Source organism: Dipodomys merriami, unplaced genomic scaffold (assembly GCF_024711535.1).
Source record: "Dipodomys merriami isolate MVZ:Mamm:240054 unplaced genomic scaffold, mDipMer1.0.p SCAF_6, whole genome shotgun sequence".
NCBI classification, from domain to species: Eukaryota; Metazoa; Chordata; class Mammalia; order Rodentia; family Heteromyidae; genus Dipodomys; species Dipodomys merriami.
Window position 1 is genome coordinate 33,181,695 of NW_027206179.1, and position 10,988 is coordinate 33,192,682.

A 10,988-nucleotide genomic window follows, 5' to 3' on the forward strand; every position below is an offset into this window, starting at 1 on the left:
GGGGGTAGGGGTGGGGGTGGGATGCCAGGGCACCAGTGGCTCAGGCATATAATCATACCAATTTAGTAGGCTGAGATCTGAGGCTCATTGCTCAAAGTCAGATCAGGCAGCAAAGTCCATGAGACTCTTATCTCCAATTAACCACCAAAAAGCCAGAAGTGGAGCTGTGGCTCAAAGTGGTAAAGCACTAGCCTTGAGCAATAAAGCTCAGGGACAATGCCCAGGCCCCAAGTTCATGATTCAGGAAGAGAGGGAGGGAGGGAAAGGAGAGAGAGAAGAGAGAGGAGAGAGGAGAGGGGAGTGAGACAGGGGAGGGAGAGAGAGAGAAGGGAAGGAGAGAGAGAGGGGAGGGGAGAGAGAAAGAGGAGAGGGGGAGAGAGAGAAGAAAGGGAGAGAGGAGATGGGAGAGAGAGGAAAGGGGAGGAGAGAGAGAGGCGGGAGAAAGAGACTAAGATTCAGGACCTATACAAGAAAAGAGGAGAGAAAAACAAGAGAGCAAAAAAGAAGGAAAGAAAGAAATATGAGCTAAGATACAAAGACCTTAATCCAGAAAAATGATAGAAATAAATCCTGAGATTCATTCTTATGGCAAGTCCAGAAATTAGTCAGACCAAATTAGAGCTAGAAACTATAACTCCAAGAAGTCGACGTTTCTAGAACTTCAAGACAGATGGCCTGATTATGAAATGAAATTTTTCACTGTCACAACCAAATGTGTTTCTTATGTCAACAACAATCAAGAGACAACTGATAACTGAAGATAAAATAAAAGGCTCAATAAAAAATTTTAATCCAACTATGCACTAAATGAAAAAAAGGAATGAGTAAGCAGTTGATGGAATGAAATTAAGAAAAAAAGACTATCCAACTTTGTTGTTTATTACACACACATACACACACATATACACACATAAACAGTGGTCAATACATAGTAAGCACTAGATAACCGCATGGTACTAGTTCTAGCTTTTTAAAAGAGGAATCCAGTCAGATGCTATTGGCTCATACTTGTATTCCTAGCTACTCAGGAGGTTGAGATCTGAGGATTATAGTTTCAAATCAGACCTGGCAGGAAAGTCTGGGAGACTTTTATCTCTGATAAATTTCCAAAAAAGAAAAAAAAAAAACAGAAGTGGCTCTGTGGCTCAAGTGGTAGAGTGCTAGTCTTGAGCAAAAAAGCTCAGAGACAGTGTCCAGGCCCTGATTTCAAGCCCCAGGATACACACCCAAAAAGGAAAGGAATCCAACAACTTATGTATGCTCTAACTTTCCAAGGATATGGTTATTGATGGTTTTCTGTGGGAAACTGTAGGTAGTTCGAATCAGAATTTACCATTAGCCAACAGGAAGCCTGTATCATAGATCAGTTCTTTCTAGATCTTTCAAGAGAAATATGGTACCAAGACTCATTAGTAGTGGTTGTTTTCCACGTAAATTCTACATTTTGTCCAAGAAACTGTTAGATATTCTATCACATCATAATTCAGAATGATTAGTGTCAAATCAAACCATAGAGGTGAGGGAGGGCTCTGTTGGAATTCTGTAAGCACAATGAGACTTTGGTTCTTTCTTCATTAAGTGTAAGTATCAAACTTACTTCCCTAACTAGAACTACTTTTTGTGTTTACTTGTTTGTATGTTTGTTTTTGTTCAGAATTCAACCCAGTTCCTTAGAAATGTCAGACAAGCATGCTACCACTCTACCACTCAGCTACATTCCCATACCAGGATATTGTGGTTGACTGCTAAAAGAAAAACATAATTAGATGTTTTGTTTTACCCTTTGAAGCTGGAGATAACGCAAGAGCCTAGTTGTTTTACTGCCTGAATTTCGATTCCAAATATGGAATGACAAATTGTACCTTAATTTTATTGTTGAAATGATCCTGACTTTAAGGATGACCAAAGCATTATTTACCATAGCTAAGATATGGAACCAACCTAGATGCCCCTCAGTAGATGAATGGATCAAGAAAATGTGGTATATATACACAATGGAATTCTATGTCTCCATCAGAAAGAATGACATTGCCCCATTTGTTAGGAAATGGAAAGACTTGGAAAAAATTATATGAAGTGAAGTAAGCCAGGCCCAAAGAAACATAGGTCCCATGGTTTCCCTTATTTGCAATAACTAGTATATATCTGAGACAAGCAAAAACGGTCAGATAAATTGATGTTAGGTGAAATGAACCCCAAGATAAGGACTCAGATGTTTTGTTTTCTTTCTTGCTATTGTTTCTAACATATTTATAAGGTGATTTTTTTGTTGCTTTGTATGTCCCTCCCCCACGGTATAACACCTGCTTTCACTGTATTTGATGCTGGTATAATTTGTGGGGGGGAAGGGAAAAAAATAAATCGTTTAAATAGGGATACAGGTGGACCTGTTGCAACAATGAGATGTACAAGTCGTTATGTTGAAAAACGAACTTTATAACTTTGGCAGGGGAAAGGAGGGTAGGGCAGGGAAACAAAGGAGGAGGCAACAATGCTTGATGGGAAATGTACTCATTACCTTGCTTATGTAATTGTAACCCCTCTGTACGGTATTTTCACAATAAAAAAAACTTATTAATAATTTTTTAAAAGGATGACCAAGGTAGGAAAAGGTTTGTGTAATATACAATTAACATGCTACAGATGCATGTTTTAGTAGGTTTCAGTGCTCTGATCATGGAGTTGTCTTTTGGTGCACACAACAGCAATTCTTCCTTTTGAATCCCAGATTTTTTTCTTCTTTATTGGATAGAATCCAGAAAGGTAGGTAAGCAATGACCTGGAGACACAGTACTTTAGCCCAAACCTCTAGAATAGCTTTCTCAATGATCACATCCACATTTGATTTCTGCCATGCAATAACCTCAAAACTCAAGTATTTTGATTTTTACACATGGAAAGTGTTCAGATCTAGATAGCTATTGAATTTTAAGGCTCAGATTCAAATAAAGATCTTTAGACTCTAAATGCTTTGCTCTTTACCTTCTTTATTCCACCAAACACAGAGCCCGGGGTCCTTCCTCTGGAGACAGTCTATGACCCTGTGGTCCAGGCAACCATCAGAATCTGATGGGAATCTGACTTCCTTCCAACAAAGCTTTTAAAGTGACTGCTCTCAAGGGAGCCTTTCCCCCTATACTTAGATAAACAGCATTGCCTTCCTTCTATCATCTGTTGCACTTCTCTGACCTTAACTAGTGGAGTTTAACTTATGTGGAAATTTTCTTTATAAAAATATGTGGAAGCAGAAATTTTTACCAAGGGTAAATAGGGCATTGATGAAGAAGGAAAGAAAGGAGGAAGGATGGAAGGAAGGAAGGAAGGAAAGAAGGAAGGAAGGAAGGTCAAATTTCTATCTAATGAAAGAAAACTATACTATCATTAATACGTTTTCTTCTTATAAGAAGAAGCAGAACATGTTCCAAGACTCTCAGAATAACTTGAGAGATCAAAACTCACAAAGGTGTGGCCTCCCATTGATATTCTTTTGTTACACATATATTTGTCTGGCTTCCAGCTTGGTTATTTTGACATTCACATCTTTGTCCCCCTCTGGCTACTTCATCTAGGCTCCTATCACTTCTTTTCTACCAAACTTCAGAGCACTGTTGTCCCCTGGGCTCTGTGAGCTCTCCTATAGGCTGCTTTAAGAAGAAACAAAATAAACTAGATTGCCTGCTAGGCCAGAAGGGTGGCAAATAGGATATAAAACAGGGAAACAATTTGTGATTAACTTTAGCACTTGATATGTGAATATTCAAATATCTGACTACTGTTTCACATTTATTTTGACTATGTCATTTAGTTATCTAAGTCCCAGTAAGAATACCTATATCTATCTATCTATATGTATGTATATATGTATTATATATGCATATATAGATATATATGCATATATGGTTATATGTGCATATATGTATTGTTTACTAGATACTAAATGTTTAATCAAGGAAAGTGTAGAAGTGGACTTTCTAACCCTGTTTTTTTTCTTGTGCCATTTTATAACTTTCAATAGTTATTGAAAGTTAAAAGAAATCTGGATCTTCACCACATATTAAAAACAATCTGATAACACACAAAAAAATGGAATCTGTATTGAACACACCATGCCTTCATTATCAATTAGCCTCATTATTTAGCAACAAGGCATGCCCTTCATGTTCTGATCTGTCTGTAACCCATGCACTACCAGCACCATAGTGACGGGCTTCTGGCTTCCCCAGGGTGTTTCAGGACTAATGAAGCACAAGCACAAAACTCTGGTTAGGATCAGCACTGCCAAAGGAATACAATCCAAAGATGGAGACCGCATGCCATCTTTCCTTCACAGTTCAAAGGACCACAGGGAGGGAGATGTAACAGGAGGACCAGGCCAAGGTCACCAGTCAGAAGGGGAAAGTTTACTTCATTCTACAATGTTCCATATTATTTTATCTTAGTATCTAGTTTTTGGTTTTTGGTTTTAAGAATGAAGAGACAGTAGGAATGAAGCCGTGAATAACCACTCTTGATCATAAATCTTCCAAAGAGCATATTTTGAATGACAGACCCTTCCCTTGCAATAAAACATTCTTAAGATCCCCATGTGGAAAAAGATCATGCCATCTGGCTTTAATAATGGCCAATATGAATATGAATACAGCTATTCCCAAAATGTACATTAGGTCAGTTTGTCCTTGACCCAACAAAGCACTAAGTTTTAAAACTAAATCTAATCAGACGAGTCATTCACAAACAGGAAAATGCTTTTCTGAGAAGATCAATCCAAGGAACTTACATTCTACCCAAGCAGAAAAAAAATATATATGTATAGAATTTTTTTCTCAAGTTGGTTGCTAATGAATCAGATTTTATTATTGTTTCTCTTCCAATTTTAAAAGTTCCAAATGACCTCTACAAAGAGTTCTCCTGACATTTCTGGAAGAATCACTGGCTAGTAATAACATGCAACATTCTGTATTGAAGAAGAGTCTTAAAAACAAACTGCTGGTTGGAAACCAGCTGTAGCATGTGCCTCACATGGCAGGAGACCTCGTCATACACGCCGGATGCTGCACAAAGCCTCTGTTTTGTAAATACCCACCCTTAGGTCTGATCTGAAAGTGCTCTCTTCCTGATTTCATCAATAAGGTTACTATGTGACTTTAAAAAATTCCACTGCTCTAGGAAAACTTCTGTTTCCTTTTATGCCCAGATTTAGCAGGTTTTTCAAAGCCCTTCTTATTAGAAAAGTTGTGGCTGGAAAAATGGATAAGTAGTTACCACTATTCCAGGAAGCTATAAATATTCTAGTTTAAGGCATTTAAGAAATTATCCTCTCCTTTATTGTCTCTCAGGGCCCACCTACAACCTGGTGCTGCCCTCCCAAACTGAAGTGGATGGTCCTAAATGATCATAGGTGGGTTTTAAAAAATAAACACAAAATTAGTTTCACACCTACTTAGACAGCTTAGAATTTTAATGTGTGAAGTATGCCAGGGTTCTGCAGTGAAATAAAGCTTTGCATTCAAGCAGATGTCAGCCAATCAGAAAGCAGTACAGAGCTCTGCCCATTTCATAATTAGGGAGCATTACTCCAAGTTCTAGATTTTACTTATTAATGAATAAAGCATTACTTGACCCACTTTTGCCATTTATGCATAAGGACTTTGCTTTCCCAAAGTGTTAAAATAGCATGAAGGCCCCGATTTATGTCCACCAAAGCCAGGAAACTCAAAGTTAATCCTCAGAACTATTTGTGTCTCATTCTGCAGCAAGAATTCTATATAAAATGGTGTTCTATTCAGGGATAATAGATGCAAACACTATGGCAGATTGTCCTACACACTTGACTTCTTCAATTTCAATAAAGCAGATCCAGTTATGCTCTCTGTTGTATTTCTCTTTCTACTACTATGTTATTTTATTCATGTGGTTGCTTATCATTGATTATCAGTAGACAGGAACAATGGAACACAATGTTGGCTGACACAGAGTTCCAAGGGGATGACAATTCTCGAACTGTAAGACTAGTTTAAAATGTTTCTTTTCTTCCTCTTTCCCCATACTTTCCTCTGGCTACCAAATGTTAAAGTTTCTTGGTTAAAAAAAAATATATCAAACATAAAAACAATTAGAGTATATTTCAAGAGACCCAAATTCCTGGTTCCCTATTTGGGATTCCCTAAGGGTCTTTCTCACTGTCAAATCTCTACTCATGTCCCAAGTACTGTTTATATTCCACACCCTTTGGCAGATCATCTCTGACTTTCAGTTCTTTCCTGAGTATGACATTTTCCCGAGTCTTTGAGGTAACTCTGAATGAGGCACACACTGAACTTCAAGGTACAGAGGCACAGCTCTGAACTTCAAGAATATTCTTCTGTCTCATTCATTTGTCACCCTGAGGCCCAGAGAGAATAGCAATGTTCTCTTATATACCCTGTCTCCCTTATTATAGTACCCTAAACACAACAGGAATTCTACAGTATTTGGGGGATTGCTTGATTTCTACAGTTTAAGTCGAATTTTTAGTCGTGAACCATTTTGAATGCAGGGTTCCTGTGGAGACATGACTTTTGCCAATTCACCTCTTAAAATTCTAACCATCACGACTCACGACAAAATCGTAGATGGTTCACAAATACGTTGTTATGCCAATGATTTTAAAAGAACAGCTTGAAATCCAGGGCCCTGTCCTGCTTATGGGTCCCCACAATAGGCTGAAACCGAGTCAGGCTGTAGGGGGAGCCCTCGAGCCCCTTCATCATGCTGGACCATTGCAGTGTGGTGTATAGTAAGGGCACTTGCACACTTAAGTGTGTGATTTGAGAGACAAGAGGGGGAAGGGATCGGGAGAGAATGGAAAAAAGGATAAAGAATATGGGGGGTGGGTGGGAAGAAGGAAGGCGGGAGGAAGAAAGCAAAAAGCAGGAACAGAGGGAAGGAAGATGGAAGGGAAGGAAGTGGCAGGGGCAGGGATAAAGGGGAAGGACTTTGGGAGGGAGAGGTGAAGAGATGGAGGAAAAAGTTTGCTATTGCTCTGAAATGTAGAGAAAAGCCGGGCTGAGCAGCTGCCCACCAGCCCTTCAGGCTGTCAGCACCAGGTGTGTGGGGAGGACTTACAGCAGAGTTTCACCCTGAAGCTACAATTTGGCAGATGATATCTTTAGATTGCTATTGGGTTTTCTGGTACAGAACTCAAGGCTTCACACATGCTAAGCAAGTGCTCTGTGATATGAGCTAGGTACCCGCCCAGGCTGGCCTCAAACTCACCATTTCCTTGCCTCTAACTTTCTCCCAAGTCACTGGGAATGTAGACATTACTACCATACGCAACAGGTTACCATGCTTATTTGATGGAGCTTTTTGTGATGGAACAGAATTTGGATTTTCAGACTAAGGGAACTGAATTAAATCATTGTTTTGCTAGTCCTGCTTCTTCCCAGGGGCTTCTACACAATTCTGAGGACAAGACATCAGGAAGAGGGACATCATTAGAAGATATTTTTCCCCATAAGGTATTCGTTCTCTATCCCCTGCCTGCCTTCCACACAATTGACATTTCTAAAATTCCTTGAAAACTCAGTGGTGTCTAAGCAAAGTACAGACCAAAAAAAATGTCTAGAATTCTAGTTCCTTTGGAGAAAAGCAGACAGACTTGCAGTGACTTTCTGATTGGCTGGGCTTCCCAAAGAGCCAGCATGAATTCACAAGGGACTTTCGACAGTCTCACCAACATCTAATGCACTGCTGAACAGTTTGCCTTTTGGTTGACTTAAGACTACACTGCTCTTAACTAAAACATAGCTCCAGTGGGGAAACCAATCAGACACTCGGCTTAAAAATCCAATAAGTCACATGAATGGCCTTCTGTGAATTCAAGGTAAAGGGTGGTGTTGTTAGAGGAATTACCCAACCTTCCAGGCAGGTCTGGGTATGTAGAAATTGATTAACACACCGATTTCCAATTCTACTTACATTTTTGGATAATATGTTACCTTTCCTCTACACAAGCAGCTTGTTTCTTTACCTACAGGGATTTTCAAGGATGATTAAGTGAGTTCTGTAGGACAGACACTAGCAAAGATCCTAGATAGCATTTCCAAAGGAAGAGTTATGATGAGTTGGTTTTGTTTCTGTTCTTATTGGGCTGCTGTCACCGCCACCACCTTCTTTTACTTTTTCTCCTCCTTGTCCTTTTCCTCTTTCTCCTCCTCCTTCTTTTCCTCCTCCTCCTTCCTTTTTCTTCTTCTTTTTTTTTTCGGGGGGGGGGGGGTCCGGTCGTGGGGCCTGAACTCTGGGCCTGGGCACTGTCCCTCAGCTCTTCTGCTCAAGGCTAGCGCTCTACCACTTGAGCCACAGCACCACTTCTGGCTTTTTTCTTTTTGCTTATGTGGTGCTGAGGAATCGAACCCAGGGCCTCAGGCATGCAAGGCAAGCACTCTACCACTGAGCCACCTTCCCAGCCCCCTTCTTTCTTCTTTTCCTTCTCCTCCTCCTCCTCCTCCTCCTCTCTCTTCTTCTTCTTCCTCCTCCTCCCTCCCTCTCCTTCCTTTTCTTCCTTTTGGCTCTAACTGGAAATATATTCAGCATGCCGGTGTGACAGGCACTCAGATTTACTGGAATGCTTCAGCTCCCACAAGGGAAGAAATCATTTCCTGTGAATTCCACATCCTGCAGGTTACTGAAAGAGCGCCATTTCCTCCTCTTGCTGAGCGCTATCTCTGCAAGGATTGCATTCTTGGCCCCGTGGCTCTGGCCATCCCTGGCCCATTTCCAAGGAAGCATAGCAGGAGACTCTCAAGCCTGGGTCCAGGGCCAAGAACTTTTCACTCTTATAAAACATATTGGCCTCTAGAATTTCAGTGTTATTTGAAAACAGATCCATCCGTTTTTAAGGAGTTCTCTTGTGAAATGTGCAGCTATGTTATGGTTTCAGTCATGCCCCATCACAAGATGGAAAAACGAAAACCTACAAGGGTGACAAAGGGAGGATTTATGTAAGCCTTCCCATATGTGTTTGCACTGCATGACTGGGGGACCCAGGAATACTGAAATCAGTGCCATTGGAAATCGTGTGGTTCCCTGGAGTCAGATGGCATAGATTTGAATCATTGCTCTGCCATTTGTAGCTGTGGAACATGTGTGTAGTTCTTGACTTCTCTGAGTCTCTTAGTTTGCATAATGGAGATTGAAAAGTACAGAAACTGATATCCTACTCCCAGAGCAGTTAGGAGAACAAAATAATATAGAACCCATAGAAACTCAGCACAGAGAGGGCAGTCTATAAATTGTGGTCTTCTCTGATCCATGGTCAAAGTGGTTAACAGACTTTTTATCAAAAGAAACTCATTATAGGGACTAAAGTTCATGTTGCCTAACTTGTTCAGTGACCTGTTAACTAAATCACCTATCTACCAAGTGGCTCTCTTTCTTCAAAGATTTTTCAAGAAGTTAATTCTCATGTCATGTTACAGTCAGTTGGCTAAAGAATGCAATTCTCCCTTTGCTCTTCAGGACAAAAAGTGTTCTGATATACATATGGTAAACTTGCGAAAGTTCAAGTTTATTTTTTTAAAGGTTTTATCTGCCATTGTCCCTGCCCTGAATTGCTCCTTAATCTCTTCACCCCCAGCTCAATAGGCCTTTGACTGTGCAGTTCCCCATGAGGATTCTGTCCTGACTCTTCTTCAAGCCTCCTCCCCCCAGCCCCCCCCCTCCTCGTTCCTTCAGAGTTCAGATCAACATCTTTATGGCATATCCCTAATTAATTTTACACTCGTTTTCTCTGGAATGCACAGAATTCATGAAGGTTTCCAATTAATTATGTCTATTTTTCTTGTAGCATGTGTTAATCATATTGTTTCTTAGGCTAAATTGTGTGTGTGTCTGTGTGTGTGGTTTAATTCTTTCATTTCCTGTAATCTTTCCCCAAATTCTCAACTTAGTTTCCACAGAGAAGGTGCTGGAAGAATGAGATTAGAAATTGATTGGAAATTGACGTGATTTTATCACAATCAACATTTACTTTTATGTCATTCATACAAGTAGAGGATCTACAGATGAGGCTCCAGTTGTGCCAATACTCTTTCTCAGCTTTACCTGTGCCCTGCAATTACCATCTACTTCTATCTTAGCATCACTAATAGTGAGAATCAAGAGTGTTTCTGGATCCTTAGAACTGAACTAGTGCTCTCTGCTGTTCAGTCCTCCTGGGAGCAACACAGGTAGCAGCTTCCCTGTGGGATTTCTGATATTAGAAAAAAAATTATCAAAGCAGAATATGTGGATAAAACCTTACATAGATGCCCTAGAGCTCATCTTCTAATAATGTAATATAACTGTAGAAATAACAGAAGCAAGAAAATGAGTAGGCCAACCAGAGATACAAAGGGCATATGCTCATATTAAAGAGGGGGAACCATTAGGTAGTTATTCAAAGTTATTTAATGTTCCATTACTCAAAATTCAGGGTAGTTAGCACTTTCAGTTTTGTCTTTAGGTGAAGAGATGCATTTTCTTTAAAAAAAAAAAAAAAGAATTGGAATCAAGCTAGAAATAGTAACAGCCACCTGTAATCCTGCACTCAGGAGGTTGAGATAGGATTGCAAGTTCCTGGTCAGGAGAGACCTTGTGACTTTTGGGCCACCTGAACTACCTCCTGAAACCTACACATACACACACACACCCTGTCCCTGAGTCTCAAAAAAAAAATCACAATTAATGTAATGCTTTTATGAAAAGTTTGTTTTGATTAATAATTCATGACTATTTGTTATTCAACATTTTTAGATTTTTCTTAATTATTTCATAGTATCCCATTGCACAGATACATTTTTACCAAGTTTCCATTTTATGCTATTATATATAACTTTGTAGCTAAAGTTTTTTTTTATTCTAAAAATACCATACAGATGGGTTACAATTACATGGGCAAGATAATGAGTACACTTCTTATCAAGCATTGTAGCCTCCTGTAGCTAAAGTTGTCTCTATCAATTTTCATA